This window comes from Ovis canadensis, chromosome 5, assembly GCF_042477335.2.
Source record: "Ovis canadensis isolate MfBH-ARS-UI-01 breed Bighorn chromosome 5, ARS-UI_OviCan_v2, whole genome shotgun sequence".
In the NCBI taxonomy this organism is placed as follows: domain Eukaryota; kingdom Metazoa; phylum Chordata; class Mammalia; order Artiodactyla; family Bovidae; genus Ovis; species Ovis canadensis.
In genome coordinates this window covers 103961108-103979616 of record NC_091249.1, presented here as the reverse complement: position 1 = coordinate 103979616, position 18509 = coordinate 103961108, and positions in this window count along the sequence as shown.

The following is an 18509-nucleotide window of genomic DNA, read 5'->3' as shown; positions in this document are numbered from 1 at the left end:
CCATTTTACAGATGAAGAAATTAAGATGCAATTATTTGAAGTATTTTTCCTAACTGATAAAAGACATAAGCATGATAAATTCAAGACTTCTGGAAATCAATGCATATGCACTGAACTCCTGAATATGTACCTACACTAGGACAGATTTTAATATGAGACGCATCAGCACATTCTGCAAATACCACAAAGTTTCTTTTTGAGAACTAGCACCAAGCACTATGGTATCTACAGCATCGAGTAGCCATCTTGCTGATTCTCTCTGAGGTGATAGCTATGGCTTCCTCTTTCCCATTTCATTCATGCTATAACCAACCCACCTTGAATTCAAAGATCTTCATTTTGATTCAAAAAGACCACTTGATAACTGTTTGCTGACTCACATTCCAGGACTATAATACTAACTAGTTTTTAAGTCGAGTCTTTGTATTCTCACAGTAAATATATTTGCTATTTTCATACCTTTTATGGCAAAAATACTTTTTCTTGTGAATATTTCAATTAATCATTCAATCCCAGACTTGGCAATTGTTTGGTAGGCAGCTGTCAGATCAGGATTCTGTTAACAGAGAAAGTAAAGAGAAAATTATTAATCAAATCAGCACTATTTTCCAGCTAATCTTTACAGGTACTGATGATGGGATAAGAATGATAATTCTTTTGGTGAAATCCAGTAAGTTGTCTTTTTACTGGTAGAAAAGGTGGGGATAAAATAATCAAACAACACATTGACTGAAAAGTCTTAGACTAAAGCACAGCCTATATGCAATCTGCTATACTGTACTGCCTTGAAAGGGTTGTAAGTCCAACTAAGGAAAAAAAGTCCTGGGGTTCCCAGGTGGCTCAGTGGTAAAGAATCCTCCTGCCAATGCAGGAGACATAGGTTCAGTCCCTGGGTCAGGACGATCCCCTGGAGTAGGAAAAGGCAACCCACTCCAGTATTCTTGCCAGAGGAGGACAGAGGAGTCTGGTGGGCTACAGTCCATGAGGTGGCAAAGAGTTGGACAAGACTGAGCTATTGAAGCATGCATGCAAGAAAAAGCAGTAGTCTTATTTGAAAAGGCCAGCTTCTGTGCATCTAGAGGGCTGAATGTTTCTATAACATCAGAGGATTGTCAAATAAACTCTCTAGCCAAGGCCAAGATTTGCTTTGGTGTTTAGTGTGGATCAGAAATAACTATATTTAAATTTAAATGAGACATATTTCAAAGAGTGGCTATGTGAGCTTTTCCAGGAGTATTTGTTCTTTTCTACCAATTCAAATGGTCAATAGTTTGTACCATACAGAAAAGAAAACCATGAGTGTGTATTTTCTCTATCAGGTCACCTACCAGGCATTATTTTTAAATGTCTGGCGTGCCTGCAGTCCATAGGGTCGCAAAGAGTCTGACACGACTGAACGACTGAACTGAACCAGGCATTTTACATATGTTTCCTCACTTTAATAGCTACCATTGTCCTGTGAGGTAGGTGTTATTATCCACATTTTCTACTGAGAAAACGGTCTCAAAAGTTTGAAAACTTTGCATAAAACCACTTAAACAATCAGTTATTGAGCTATAGTTCAAACTCAAATTTGATATCTAAGTCCATCTATAAGATTTAAAAGATACAGTAACATTTTAAAGGCTAAAGCACTTTTGAAAAAACCAGAGAGTATCTACATTATTTTGCTAAGGTGTACTCTTATAATAAATAGAGTACCATTAAAAAAATACCAAATAATAAGTTATATCCTTCCCATCTGAAAGAATTAATTCAGCGTTTTGAACGTGACGCTCAGCTAAGGCATAGTTTCCTCAATAAAAAAATTCTGGCATACTTAATAAAGTAACAGATGCTATCTCAATGAACACAAAATATAAGAGCATTCTTCTTTCACTGGGCATTTGGCAACTTGTAAGGGAAATCAAGCAGCTGGGTCATAGCATAGTAAATTATTTAAAAGTCAAATATGCTCACCTCACACCATATGCTGAAACAAGTTCCAGATGTAGTATTAAAAAGTTTAATGTTTTGAAAATCAAGCCAAAGAAAATGAAAATAATATTGAATACTTATCAAACCAAATGACAAAGAAATCAGTTTCTACACTTTGAATTTACAAAGAATACACCAAGCAAAATAGCAAATGTCATCATAACATTTGAAATGCTACTATTAAAAAAAAAAAACTTTTGGAAATTTTTCAACCAACGTGGCAGTGGCTTAAAAACTTGATTATATTTTTATACATGTAAAACACAGAATAGTCAAACTTCCAAAGAAAATCACTAAGAATATAACAGGTAAAATGGCAATAAGTTAAACAATTAACATGAAAAATAAAAACAGTATCAAATATAGTCTTGAAAATATTTAAACTTCCTAGTGGCCAGAAAGTGTAAGTTAAAACAAATACCATTTGACATGTAAAATGGAAAAAATAAGTAACTAAACGCCTAAAGTTCTGGTAAAAGTGCAATGAATTCACCATCCCATTCATTCTTGATGACAATATAAATTAGTGCAATTCTTCTAGAAAGCAATTTGGCAAATACCTTGTCAAAGTTGCACTCATTATTCATAGGCCAAGGAATCTAGCCTAAGGAAATCAGCCAAAACATATGCGAAGTTAAATTTAGTGAGGCCCAGCTTTACACTAAGGACAATTAGAAGCAACTTACCATCTAACAGTAGGAGAATGTTTTAGGATATTATCACAGATCCACTGGATAAGATATCTGGCTATTTTTAGAATATTACTACTAAAGACTGTTCAAGAATAAATGCTAGTATTTAAAATAAGCATTGCCTGAAGCAAACTTACATGGCCCTGGTTATTATTATAAGTACACTTTTTAATTGTTTATTATTATAATTATTATCATAGTTAATTATCATGAGTACACTTGTAAATACTTTCTAAGAAACTGAGTGGAATATATTAAAATTCTAATAGCAGTTGGATTCAGAGATGCACTATTTACATTCGGCCTATTTTTCACATTTTCTCTAAGATGGGTTCTCTACATTTATGTTTTTAAAAGAAGTTACAAATGAAAGCTGTTAGAAAAAAAAATCCTAAATCCTGAGATAAGGAAGAGCATGATCAAAACTGACAGGGACAGACAATAAAAGTCAATAATAAATGTTTTGTTAAGTATTGCCCCTCACCAGTGGGATTCACATACACTCATTGATGCCAGTAGGATGCGTATGGGATGAGTGAAGGAATTATCTAAGTTAGAGAATATAGTTGGGTCTAACCTTTAAAACTCAGAAAAAAATCACTATCAGGGCAAGTGACACTAAACAGAATACTGAGATGCAAGCAGCAAAAACCGGGTAATATCAAAGACTTATGCTAAATTTATATCACCTAGAGTTTGGTAAGGTAGTGCCCACAACTTTGCAAAATGGGTGCTTTTCAATAAATAAATTGGAAAGTCAATTGAGCTGGGGGTGTGGTGGGGAAAGGATATATAAAGTAAGCAGGCAGACAGAATGGCAAATAGAAAAATATGTATCTCTTCAGTGTCTGAGCATTTTGTACATACCCCACCTCTCCACGAGTTTAAAACGTTTCTCGGCACTAAATGATCAGAAAAAAACCTCTCATGCAATAACAAACCTGCATTGAGTCCAGATCTCCATAAATGCTCAGATTATAAAAGTCAAATTGAACTGAACCTGTTGATATGACTTGATAAACCTCGTAAAGAAGAGTGTAAAAATGACTGATACTGGGTTTTGAAAATGTTCATTTCCCTCTCCATACAAACCAAGTGTTTCTTAGGACTCATGTGATATCCTGGAAACCTGGGAGTCATCTGAGTCATTAGCCCAGTGATCTGTTGTCTCCACCCACTCACTCTCCCTGCTCTTGCCACTTCCGGAGAATATCAGTAACGGCTACTGTTTGCTGAGCCACGTGCCTCCCAGGTGGCAGGCACTTTGCATCTGTTATCTCATTTATTTCCAACCACAACCTTGTGAGGTCTGGCTGATGGCCCTCAGAGGGCTATCCACCACTCCTGAAACCCACTAGCAGCAACCCTTCCCTCTTATCGGCTCAGAAGACTCATTGAGCCAGCTCTCAGAAATGCTGTGTGAAAACAAACTTTCACTATTTACGATCTGCATGGTGATCTCATACTTCCTCCCACACGTGATCCGAGAAAAGGTGCCAAACCAGACACAGGGGATAGATTATCGTAGCAGAGAGAAAACAAGCCAAAATGTCACCAGTCCATTGGGTGCTACTCTTGGTTCCTGACTCTGGTGTTCATAAGTTGGGCGATCTCAGTTAAGTCATTGCAACTCTCCAAGCCTAGGAACCTCACATTCACTATTCACATCAGAATGACCACCATTTTAGTCATTTTTTTTTTCTACTATTGTAACAACAGGCTATATCAGACATGCTTAGGCAAAAGGTAAGATTACCAGAGTTATACAGGGTTGTTGTTGGAAATGTAGCTGAATTTCTCCAGAATGTTGGACCAGAAATTACCATGTATTTAGGAACATGAACAACTCCTTTTGGAGGCAGACACTCCAAAACCCAGGAGAAGGCCTAAATTAAACCCTAATTTTGCCATTTAATTGTCTCATCACTTAAGTTGATTTGCTAATAGTGCTAAACATAGTCTGTGACCCAAGGTAGGCATTCAATAAATGGAAGCTGTTTTATCATGATTTTTATCATTGGGAATAACTCAATAACAATCACTGATATATTTCCTTCACAGAGCTGTGATAATATATTTGAAAATCCATTAGGACTGCCAAAGTAGAGGATTCCCAGGTGGCTCAGTGGGTAAAGAATCCACCTGCAATGCAGGAGATGCAGGCAGATGTGAGTCCAATCCCCAGGTCAGGAAAACCCCTTGGAGGAGGGCAGGGCAACCCACTTCTGTATTCTTGCCTGGAGAATTCCATGGACAGAGAAGCCTGGTGGGCTATAGTCTATAGGGTTGCAAAGATGACCTTGGAGCCACTTACATCAGGATTGTGTGGAACGGATTAATTGCAATGAGTCTCTGTTTTGGCTAAGGAGGGGGAGGTTTTTGTTACAACTGAAGTGACTGTGCATGCATGCAGAATTAGGGGGCTTCCCTAGTGGCTCAGAAAGAAAGAATCTGCCTGCAATGCAAGAGACTTGGGTTCAATCCCTGAGTCAGGAAGATCCCCTGGAGAAGGGAATGGCAACTCCAATATACTTGCCTGGGATGTCCCATGAACAGAAGGAGCTTGGCAGGCTACAGTCCATGGAGTCGCAAAAGTCAGACATGACTGAGCGATTAACGCCTCTACCATGCTGAAGTCGCCTAGAGGAGTTACAAAGAGTTCAGGCTCAGGAGATAGTTTGCTTGACTTCCAATTCCAAACCTGCTACCTATTAGCTGTGTGATTTTAAGAACATAGTTACAGATTATGATAAGAAAATATTCATTTAATGGTGAAGATTAAATGAGATAATATGTATGAAATATTTAAACTGAGTCCTGGTGGTTACTAATGTTCAGTAAGTACTAGTCATCAGTTCAGTTCAGTCGCTCAGTTGTGTCCGACTCTTTGCGACCCCATGAATCGCAGCACGCCAGGCCTCCCTGTCCATCACCAACTCCCGGAGTTCACTCAGAGTTGCATCCATCAAGTCAGTGAGGCCATCCAGCCATCTCATCCTCTGTCGTCCCCTTCTCCTCCTGCCCCCAGTCCCTCCCAGCATCAAAGTCTTCTCCAGTGAGTCAACTATAGGATTTTTGTTTTAAAAATTTTATGAGTTTGAGAATGGAAACAATTCTAGACAAACTAAAGGGATAGGAAACCTGAAAGAAATCAAAAAACAGTGTCTCAGCTATAACAAAGTGGCAGTTAATGATGGGAAAACCCAACCTAATTTTGCCCTAGTCTGTTCTTCTTGTACTTCATTGTCCCTTTTCTTTTCAGTGTCATCAAGAAAAAATAAATGAGTAAGCTGACATCATTCAAATGGCTTAACATACTTTCTAGAGCAGCATCACTCAGTAACCTGTTGGAAATGTACATTCTCAGGCACCTCCCAGACTCACTGAATCAGAAGCTCTGTGTTGTTCACAGGCCGCGGGGCAGGGAGAGCGTGCCGTGTTTCAACAATCCTCCAAGAGATTCTGAGGCATGCTTACGTTGGAGAACACCGACCGCAAATTAGAAGCACTTGTGGAAATTAAAATATAGCTCTATATTGATGTCAGGGCCCTATCCTGAAACAATTGAATCAAACAACTGAGGATGAGACAGGACAGAAATATAGATACTTTAAAAATGAACAAAAACCTCCCCCTCCTTAGTCAAAAAGAGAATCACTGCAATTTAATCCATTCCACGCAATTCTGATGTAAGTGGCTCCAACACCATCAGCAAAGATGCCTCTGAAAAGCATGAAGATGGAAGTGGAGTTGGAGCTGGCATCTCTAGTCCTCACCTGACCTGCCTCTTGAGAAACCTCTATGCAGGTCAGGAACCAATAGTTAGAACTGGACATGGAACAACAGACTGGTTCCAAATAGGAAAAGGAGTATGTCAAGGCTGTATATTGTCACGCTGCTTATTTAACTTATATGCAGAGTACATCATGAGAAATGCTGGACTGGAAGAAGCACAAGCTGGAATCAAGATTGCCGGGAGAAATATCAATAACCTCGGATATGCAGATGACACCACCCTTATGGCAGAAAGTGAAGAGGAGCTAAAAAGCCTCTTGATGAAAATGAAAGAGGAGAGTAAAAAACTTGGCTTAAAGCTCAACATTCAGAAAACAAAGATCATGGCATCTGGTCCCATCACTTCATGGCAAACAGATGGGAAAACAGTGGAAACAGTATCAGACTTTGTTTTGGGGGGGCTCCCAAATCACTGCAGATGGTGATTGCAGCCATGAAATTAAAAGATGCTTACTCCTTGGAAGAAAAGTTATGACCAACCTAGACAGCATATTCAAAAGCAGAGACATTACTTTGCCAACAAAGGTCCATCTAGTCAAGGCTATGGTTTTTCCAACGGTCATGTATGGATATGAGAGTTGGACTGTGAAGAAAGCTGAGCGACAAAGAATTGATGCTTTTGAACTGTGGTGTTGGAGAAGACTCTTGAGAGAGTCCCTTGGACTGCAAGGAGATCCAACCAGTCCACCTTAAAGGAGACCAGTCCTGGGTGTTCATTGGAAGGACTGATGCTGAAGCTGAAACTCCAATACTTTGGCCACCTCATGCGAAGAATTGATTCATTGGAAAGGACCCTGATGCTGGGAGAGACTGGGGGCAGGAGAAGGGGACAACAGAGGATGAGATGGCTGGATGGCATCACCGACTCAATAGACATGAGTTTGGGTGAACTCCAGGAGTTCGTGATGGACAGGGAGGCCTGGCGTGATGCGATTCATGGGGTCACAAAGAGTTGGACACGACTGAGCAACTGAACTAAACTGAACTGAGTCCTCACACTACATCCCTTTAAGTAGGAAATGACAACCCACTCCGGTATCCTTGCTTAGGAAATCCCAAGGATAGAAGAGCCTGACTGACTTCGGTTCATGGACTGTCAAAGAGTCAGACACAACTGCTCGCACATGCACAATCATATTATAGATATTATACCTTAATATGCTCAGAGCTTCTCATCTCAGGTAACACTTCTTCATTTGCATCTGGTCCCATAAGGAAACCAGTTCTTAGATCTTTCATTCCTACTGACAGAAATCTCAGTCAACCCAGAACATTTTAAGTGAAATTTTATACCTCAGCCAAATGAAATTTCAGACACTGGCCAAACAGAGTGGTGCATAAGGGGACAGAGAGTCGGGGACACTTTCCACTGTCTCATTTTAATTATGCAACCTATTTTCTCAGCCACAGTAAATTATAGAGCACTGAGCATTTATTATATTGAGTGGCATACCTTAATGAATACTAACTCATTTCAAGACTTTTTGGCAAACCCCAGGATGAACTGAACTAACTTGTATTGTTCTAAGAAAAGCCACTTAGCAGAACAGAGGTGCCAATTGGTACACTTAAGAGCAGTGAAAACACAACCTGCAAAGATATTTAGAGGCAGAAAAAGTGGCACATTCTAATATGGCCTAGAATGATAGAGTTTCTATTTTGGCGTGTAACAAAAATGAAGCCATTTTAAAATAACCATGTCAAAGGACCCACGTCTCCTGCTTTCTAAACAAATGTGCTGGCTTCCAGTCAACATTTGCAGGGCTTAGCAGCAGGAGGTCATTACCCTTTGACAATGTTCAGTTACACAGACATTATCTCCAATTAACAGGTTTTAACTACAAGGATTTCTCTTTTATTGAAAAGGGTGTTATTTTTTAAATAAATAACTACAAAAGTTTTCTCAGTCATCTCGTCTCATCGACTTGGATGATGACATTTACTCCTTTAAACCTCCCCATACACACACACACAAACACATGCACCAACTCATCTGAGTCAATAGACTACTTGCACTGTCCTTGAATCCTCCTTAAAGCATGGTAGACATATATATTAAATGTTCTAATCTTTACATGGAAAGTTCACAAAGACATCTTTCTTACCTCAGCAAAAAAGCAAAAAACACTTCCCAATGTTGATGTAGCCAAGACATTCTGAATGCTTAAAATTTCTCAAATAAAGTACAAATGAAACATTTATCAATTGTAATGTATTATATTTTCTGTCTCATTTCAAAAGGTATTACAGAATTCTGGATGATGGCCAGAAGCCCAAAGAGAATGTTTAACACCTTCTCAATAGATACATTTATAGCTTTTAACTACACAGAGCGCTGGTCTTATCAGTGCATAGCAGGGAACTGATTAAAATATTGTAGGCAAATTTAAACTTGGTTGTCCTTAGGTGGAAATGAAGCATCATTCTGGGCTGAAACCTCCAATTATATAAGATAGGAAGTCACAGAAAGACATCAGATTCGTACACTGTCAGTCTACACGGCAGATGGTAATGTCTGGCAATGCCTTTTATATAACAGAAAATATTATTATAAAAATATCCACAGAAGACATTTTTAGTTCCTTGACATAATATGTGGAAAAATTAGAGATTTCTATAGAAATTAGAGGTTTAATACCCAACACTATGAAACAGTAATTTTCTTTGAAATCTATGCATTAACTATTCTGTCATTTCTTAGAGAACTTTTTATAGTTAAAAGTCATCTGGTATTTTCATCTCTCCCTCTCTTTCATTTTCTCTCTCTCCCTCCCTTTCTACCATCTATTTAAATTCAACCTAAATCTATATGTTTTTATACAACAGTCAAATCACACTATAGTGTGTTGTGGTGTGCTACAAATCACATTTTAGCCTTCCCCAATGTTATTACAAAAGAATTGCCTTTATCTCAAAGGGGATATTTCCTTATAGATGAGGTTTCTTGCAGGTAGAAGTCTCCTGAGACCTACACTTTTGAGTGGCATGTTCTTAAGCATATTGCATTATATGTCAGTACAATTAGCATATTCTTCCGGATTGTAAAAAGTAACAATGGCTGACAGCTCAATATGTAAGGAAATGGTCTGTAAAACCATCTAAGAACTAGGAAACCCAGTCCTTGTGTGGAACAAACAGGAATAGCAGTTTTTGAAACTATTCGTTTGAAAATGAATGGAGGAAGCTTAGACTCCCAGATGGGTCGACCATTCCTGTCTTATACTGAGACATCATGTTCAGTGTTGATACATTTCTGAGGAGCAACAGGAACCCAGGGGGTAGTTAAAAGAGAGGGAATAGGAATGGAAATATCCCGGCCTGATTTTGGCAAAACACAGAAGATGTACCCATTGAGCAATGGTACAAAGATTTTCAAAAAATCTTACTATCTGCAGAAAGGTCCCTGTGTTCTCAGATATGTTCTACTGCAGCGGTACCACCAAAGCACTGAGTCTGGATCTTCCCTCCAGCACACGCCTGGAAATGTGGTCAGTGAGCACCACTGCATAACTAGACAGATTCAAGATGTGCAAAACACACTGCTCAGTAGAAAACTACAAGGCAAAAGAGCCACAGCCCAAACCATGATTTTGGAGAATTTTATGAGGCCATTCTCTTAATTATACATCCTGGAAGAGTCATTCAAAGAACCGGAAGGGGTACTAGGTTGGCCTGGGGGATAGCAAGCTGGCTTAATTCCCTGGTGCAGACTTGTTATTTTGGTGTACTTGTTTAATTTCAAAAGTAAATGCAGGGAGTAAAAGTGCCCAAGATCATTTCTATAGTTAGCTCTTTGTCCTAAATCTCATATTTTGTAGGTAAAAATTATTGAAATTCAAAGATTTCCATTTCCAAGTAAAGCAGAAAAGGAAAGGAAAAGGAAAGTGAAGATGCTCAGTCGTGTCTGACTCTTTGTGACCCCACGGACTGCAGCCCATCAGGCTCTTCTGTCCATGGGATCCTCCAGACAAGAGTACTGGAGTGAGTTGCCATTTCCTTCTCCAGGGGATCTTCCCAACCCAGGGATTGAACCTGGGTCTCCTGCATTGCAGGTAGACGCTTTACCATCTGAGCCACCAGGGAAGTAAAGTCGGAGAATGAAAAAATATTAAAGTCAATCCTTGAAATTTTGAAAACAGTGGACAAAGACATAGCAATGTCATAACTGAATATATATATGTGTATGTGTGTATGTGTGTATATGTGTATACACACATATTTATATACACTCTCATCCTCTTTCTGCCTGTGGCCATAGCCTAGGGAAAGGACACAGCAGCTTGATCTCAAGGGCCCCTATTACTGTCACCATCACAGACATGCTATTCATTGCAATATTTCACACCCCTCACTCTCCACACATCCACGCATAAACCTGAGAAATCCCTGTGAATCAGGGAAGTCACGGAAAAGGGCCCAGACATTCTCATCATTATTAACTTTAAGGTGTAACTTTACAAATCAGTGTAACACCACCACACATTGAGTAATCCATACACATTCTTCTGTGTGTGCCCAGTCGCTCAGTCACGCCCAACTCTTTGCAACCCCACAATTTGTAGCCCATCAGGCTCATCTGTCCAAGGGGTTTCCCAGGCAAGCATACTGCTGTGGGTAGCTATTTCCTGCTCCAGAGGATCTTCCTGACCCAGGGATCAAACCCATATCTCCTGCACACATTCTTCTACTTCAAACCAAAATACACACCCCAATTCCAGCTGTAATTCTAGTTGCCACTATTGCCTCAAAACCTTTTTACTCTGGCAGAAGCCCTCTCACAGTAAGGACACTGGGACTAATTCACTGATATTTTTGTGCCACAATCCCTTGCCTTTGGAGACAAAGAAACATATTTCCATGAAATTCAGAGCCTTAAATATCCCATATTTATATTGAAATTCCATTATTAGAAATACATTAGATTCTACTGGAGGTTTTCTTTTAGTCTATCTTTTTAAAGTCCAGACACTTTAGAGAGGTCATACACTTCTAGAATGTCAGGAGAGAGTCAAGGACTGTGTGGCCAAGGCGTAAATCATGGCATGACAAACACAAACATCTTGAATATATTGCCCGGAATGAATTCACATGAGTGGCTCCCTGTGGCAGGCAACTTCTGAGATAACAGATATTTGGGGCCTTTTTCTCTTCCCTGAAAGAACTAGAGGATATCCTCAAAGACTGCCCTGGCAAATGCCTTAATCATTGGGATAGGTATAACTTTGGATTGATCATTCATTGACATCAATACTTTATTTATGTCCTATTTCAACTAATATTTATAACATTTATTATACTACATATTATTGTATGTAATAAGAATTCTGATAGATGCCAGGTATAACACTGTACTCACCACAGGAGAGGAGAATTATAAAGCGGATCTGAAGAAAAATAAATACATATAAAAAACTAGGTCTGTAGAAGTGAGAATTCATTTCAAATGTTGGTCAATTCAGATGTAATGAACTCATATTGCCCTGGATTATTTCTGAAAGTCAGAGACCTCTTAGTTAACTAGATAACCAGCTCAACATTCTTTTCCTTTGGGTAATTACATTTCTAAAACATGATGGACAGTTTGAATTCTTAAGTTTGGTATTTATACAAAGTATACCTGCCTAAAATGAAATTAAATGGGCAATCACAGTATATGACTCTTTTTCCTGACATACTCAAGAAGTACAGAAGGATCAGGTTTTTCCAAAGGCTCTGGTTTAGTAAAGATGTCCAGACAAGCTGTGGGAGTGTGGTCCCACAATGGACTCACCTGCTGTAGTCAGTTGTTTCCTAAGAGTCGTGGGCTCAAAGCACTTTGTGACTTTGTGACAAAGAGACATGAAACTCATTCCCAGTTTGAAATATAGATGACAAGCCGACAAGCACACACATAGTTAACAAAAAAATCACATAAGTTCCTGTTAGTTGACAAGTATCAAGAGAGTGTAGGCTATAAAAACTAACTCTGGGTGGAGCATAGTTCTGTCCCCTGTACTATGAACCTCTCTGTTGGAGTCTGCAGGAATTCCCACTCATTTTCATATCAAACTCATAACACTTGTCTTACACGTTAAAAGCCAGACACTGTGGTTGGTTCATTAAGGTAAGTGCTATGTATGCATCTCAGTATAATCAGAATGTAGCATAATACACTGAATCACAAAGCATGGGAAAATAAATTCTTTTTTTAAAGTGCTTCATTTAAGAACATACAGAATGGAAAAGACTCTTTGGTAATGCCGAGGAATACATTTTTTTGAGTTATTTAGTTGTAAGAATATGAGAGTTAATGAAAACAAATCTTATTCAAGAATGCATAAGAAAATGGGAAGTACAACTTACACCCTAATTTGTTTGGAAATTTTGCACCAAAAAAAATGTAGATATTACTCTCTAGTTATCCATTGAAAGCCATATTAATATAATTTTGTCCACAGAACTATTAAAGGGATAATGAAATGCAAATTTTATTTTACTAATAAATCATCTTGTAACTCAGTCTTATACAATCTAAATTAATGATTTAGAATCAGAAGAATTGTCAGATATTTGGTGGTTGAATAAATGTTGAGCACACATATTCTTTCAAAATACAAACATTAGCCTATGACTGCATATTTAATTTCATTTTTATACAGTTATCCATTTTATAGTATCAAAGTTAAAAAATTTAAACAGTCCATCACACTTTTTAGCAATGCAACTAACAAAACTGATGACAAATATATAGATAATATACAGATAGTGTCTTTATATATATAACATATATTGTATGATGATGTGTGTATATATATGTATGTACATATTTGTATTTAAAGACACAGAGAGAGACAGGTATGACTATAAATTCACTGTAATTGCAAATGGAAAAAGAAATGGGAAATTCCAAAATGCAACATTCCCTTCTACATTCAAACAGCCAAATTCTACCATTTTTTTTCTTTACAAAATTTCTAAAATCCATCTGTTCCATGATGAAATATACATTTTATCCTACTTTCAAACATACTAAATATTTCATTTCTTACATCACAGGCTCTTTGAATGCAGGGAAATGTTAAATATGTGTCTGGTCAGGCCAAAATTATGGAACGGGTAGAACGGGCCCTTCTCTTTCCATCTCCTTATCTCAGTCTGCCTAACTGTCACTTCCACCTCATCCCCTGATTGTCTATGCTTAGGCTTCCGTATGGCTTCACGGAAAGCCCACGTGTGCTCCCCTTCTAGGCTAACAGCCCCTAGTTGTTTGCATTTATCTTTCTTTCTAGATAGTCTTCTTCTTGAACCCACTGATCGTATCTCAATTTATATAGACTGTAGCTTAAATCATCACACAAACTACAGTGAAATGTTAATAACTGCAAGGATGAAATAACTCCTAGAGATATTTATATTTTAAATGTTGACTATTTCTCAATAAACAAAGTATTCATTTAACACTGCCTCGGCACCAGCTATGTAGCATTGGCTGAGTGAGACACAAAGATACATAACAGATTGTTCTTGTTCTTAAGGAGTTTAACAGTGCTTGGGTTGGTGGAGATAATTGCTAATATGAAACACTTTGAGCTAAGTTGGCTCTCTCTGATTCCAATACCAGTGGGATTTTCAGTTAGAAACGTTCAGGGTGGGATGAAGTAAGTAGAAAAATCTTCAAGAAGGATCTAAGTCTTTAATAGAACCTTGAAGAATACCCTGATTTGAAAAGGCAGAGCCAATGATTGAGGTTGTTTTCAAAGCTGGAAAGAGCACCAGGACTTCCCTGGTAGTCCAATGGTTAAGATGTCACCTTACAAAGCAAGGGGTACAGGTTCAATCGCTGGTCAGGGATGTGAGCTGATCCCTGGTCAGCATGTGAGCTAAGAGCCCACATGCTTCACAGACAAAAAAAAAAAAAAAAAAAAAAAAAAAAACATAAAGCAGAAGCAATATTGTAACAAATTCAATAAAGACTTTAAAAATGGTCCACATCAAAAAAACAAAAAAATTCTTAAAAAGCTGGAAAGAGCATAAAGAAAAAGACTGAGACAGGAAATAAAATAGTTTGTGCAACAGTACAACAGACACTTAGGAGGCTGGACTAATTGAATGGGATGTCTGCTAGCCAGCCAGACCAGCAGGTTCACGCCTTGGGGTAAAGCAGAGGAGGGCTATATCTATGAGGAAAGTGTACCATAGTGCAGTGAAAAATAAAGTCAGGTAGGTAGGGTGGAATGTTCCTCTTCTATTGCTGCTTTCCTTTCTGGCGGCCTCAGGGCATAAAACTTTTCCTTACATTTTCAGCTTCGACATGCTGCCCTAGCTCTTTAGCCCACTGAAGATGCCTATGATGTAATCCTTGGAACCTGGGACTCGGCTACCTACATGGCAAATGGGACTGTACAGGTGTGAAGTAAGTTTGGAACCTTGATATAAAAATATTATTCCAGATTAGCCAGCCAGGTCCAATCTTATCACAAGGGTCCTTAAAATCAGTGAAATTTTCCTCAGTTCGGTTCAGTTCAGTTGCTCAGTCGTGTCCGACTCTTTTCGACACCATGGACTGCAGCATGCCAGGCCTCCCTGTCCATCATTAACTCCCAGAGTTTACTCAGATTCATGTCCATCGAGTTGATGATGCCATCCAACCATCCCATCCTCTGTTGTCCCCTTCTCCTGCCTTCAATCTTTCCCAGCAATCAGGGTCTTTTCCAAAGAGTCAGTTCTTCGCATGAGGTGGCCAAAGTATTGGAGTTTCAGTTTCAGCATCAGTCCTTCCAGTGAATATTCAGGACTGATTTCCTTTAGGAAATTTTCCTAGTTATGTTCAAAAGGAGATATGACCATAGAAAAAATGATCAGATAAATGAAATATATTTGGCTGTGAAGTTAGAGGAAGGGAGCCAAGATCCAAGAAATGTGAGCAGTTTTTCTGCCCTGGAAAGGCAAGTAAATGGACTGCCCCAAGTGAAAGTGAAATTGAAGTTGCTCAGTCGTGGCCAACTCTTTGTGACCCCATGGACTGTAGCCTACCAGGCTCCCCTCTCCATGGGGTTTTTCCAGGCAAGGGTACTGGACTGAGTTGCCATTTCTTTCTCCAGCGGGACTGCCCCCTAGAGCATTCCAAAAGGAACAGCAGCCCAGTCCAGTAACTGGAGTGTAGCCCAGAGAGACACGTGCCAGACTTCTGATCTACATAACTGTAAGATAACAAATCTATGTTGCTTTTAACCAAAGAAAAGGATAAGCATACCTAAGTGCTAAAATGAAGCTTCCCTCGTGGCTCAGTGGTAAAGAATCCACCTGTGATTCAGGCGATGTGGGTTCAGCCCCTGGGTTGGAAAGATCCTGAAGAATAGGAAATGACAACTCGCTTCAGTATCCTTGCCTGGGAAATCCCATACATGGAGGAGCCTGGTGAGCTAGTCCGTGAGGTTGCAATGAGTCTCAAAGGACTTAGTGACTAAACAACAACAAGCAAAGTGTTGAAATGAATGAATACTATCTACAAATTCTTGCTCTCCTGTTTAACAACCTTTGCCATCCCCGGTGTTATGAGCTAAGTAAGAGCCCAATAAATAATTGCATATTTATTTTTATTGATTCTGAACTGTGATTATTCTGAAGTCTTTCATACATTTGTAGTGAAAATATCATAAAGGTATACATATTATTATAAAAAATAGAACCAACCTCACAAAAATAAAATTTCTAAAATAAAATCTTTCAGCAAGTCAGTCTTCAAATAAAACATATTTGATACTGATTTGCTTTTTTTATTATAAGGAAAATAAGATACAAAGAAGGTAAGCTACTTAAAATGTTAAAGTTGGTGAAGGCAAAACCGGGATCTGAACCAGCGAAGTGCATTTGTTTTCTGAGATTTGGATAGCGTTCCTCCACCCTAGGAAAATCGTCCCCTGACTGTCTAATATATTTTATGCCCAAGTCATGCAGAAAAGAAAGGATGGGAAAGTGAAGAGAAGCCAACATGAATGTTTTGCAAGTCTGGAGGATTTGTATCAATGTAAACTCAGGAAGCCACAGAGGTCAAGTCATCTTTGCCCTTTGCTACAAATGAATGTATAAAAGTCATTCCTTCTTACAACTCTACTTCCATGCTATCTTCAGAAAGCTTGCTGTGCCAGCTGCAGAGCTGCCCTCAGATCTCCTTTTAAGGAGGACTTGCAGCAGGAGTGCTGTCAACCAACAACCGCTAGTCAAGCACTTTGGGAGTTCACCCCGGTCTTTACCGTAAGAGCACACTTTCCATAGGCAGCTCCACCCAGTGATGGCAGAAGTGACAAGTTCCAGGACCTGGCCATATCTGCCCATCACAGGCCCTTCTTCTAGGCATTTCTCCTCCAGAGTTTATCACTGGGCCAGCGGCCACCTTGTCTGGAAAGTACTGTGTTCTTTTCTTCTTCTAAAATTTACTTTATTGAAGTATAGTTGATTTATAATATTGTGTTAATTTATGCTATACAGCAAAGTGATTCAGTTATATATATACAAACATTCTTTGTAAAATTCTTTTCCATTATGGTTTGTTGCAGGATATCAAATATGGTTGCCTAAGCTATACAGTAGGACCTTGTTGTATATCCATCCATCTTATATGTAAAAGTTTGTATATCTGCTAAAACCCCCTGCTGGCTCAGACAGTAAGAATCCTCCTGGAGTGTGGGAGACCTGGGTTCAATCCCTGGGTTGGGAAGATACCCTGGAAGAGGGCATGGCAACCCACTCCAGTATTCTTGCCTGGAGAATCCCCATGGACAGAGGAGCCTGGCGGGCTACAGTCCATGGGGTCACACAGAGTCGGACACGACTGAGTGACTAAGCACACAGCACTGCTAACCCCAAACTTTCAGTCCATACCTCCCCAGCCCCCTGGCAAACGCAAGTCTGTTCTCTGTGTCTGTGAGTCTGTTTCTATTTCATAGATAAGCATCTGTGTCATATTTTAGATTCCACATATAAGTCATGTCATACGGCATTTGTCTTTCTCTTTGAGTTACTTCACTTAGTACGATAATCCCTAGGACCATCCATGTTGCTGCGAATGGAATTATTTCACTCTTTCTTATGGCTGAATAATATTCCATCATACATACATATATATATATATATATATATATATATATATATATATGTATATATATATATGAACCCTGCCTTCTTTATCCATTCACCTGTGAGTGGACATTTCGGTTGTTTCATGTCTTGGCTATTGAGAAGAGTGGACAGCCATGTGAGACTTTTTCCATCGAATTCTCTATCGCACCTCCTTCATTTCACAGATATCAGACCTGCATCACAGTCTGAAGTCTTTCCCTTCTCCTCCTCCCTCTCTCTTAGCTTAAGTGCATCCTGCCTCCAATACACCTTTTGGACCTGTGACTCAGTCTTGGTCCCAGCTTCCACTGCCCCTTAATAGATACTCCATTGATTACAGGAAGTCTGGGAGTCCATTTCCCTAACACCCCCTGGTGGCTCATATGGTAAGAATCCTCCTGCAATGCGGGAGACCTGGGTTCGATCCCTGAGTTGGGAAGATACCAAAGTAAACTAAAACATGCTTTAAAATAACACGGCTACTCTGCCTCCTATGCAAATCAATCACTGGTGACCAGGATTTTCTGCTCAGCAGGTGGCCACCTGGATGCATAGTCAATGTTGTTCCACCAGAGCATCACAGGAGAGCCACGCTGGTGGTAACAAGAGTGAAAACTATCTATAAATACTTCCAATCTCTTTGCCAGAAAAGCTGGTGTGTTCTGTTGTTTCTTCCATACCTGCAAAGAACAACCTGTGCCTTTATTTCCATCTGTTGCTTGTGAGAAAATCAAACCTGTGTTTCCTCAACTGAGCACATTCCCAGCCTTTGCTTATATTAATACGGCCTGTCCCCTCCCTCGTTTTATTAACACAGAAATGAATTATGAGCCAGCAGAGGAGGTATCATATTTAGTGCTATATCTGAAACCACTTCCAGATTATGATTTCTTCTCCAAAATAATCCTAATGCTATTTACAAAAATAATCATGCACATAAGCCTGTGG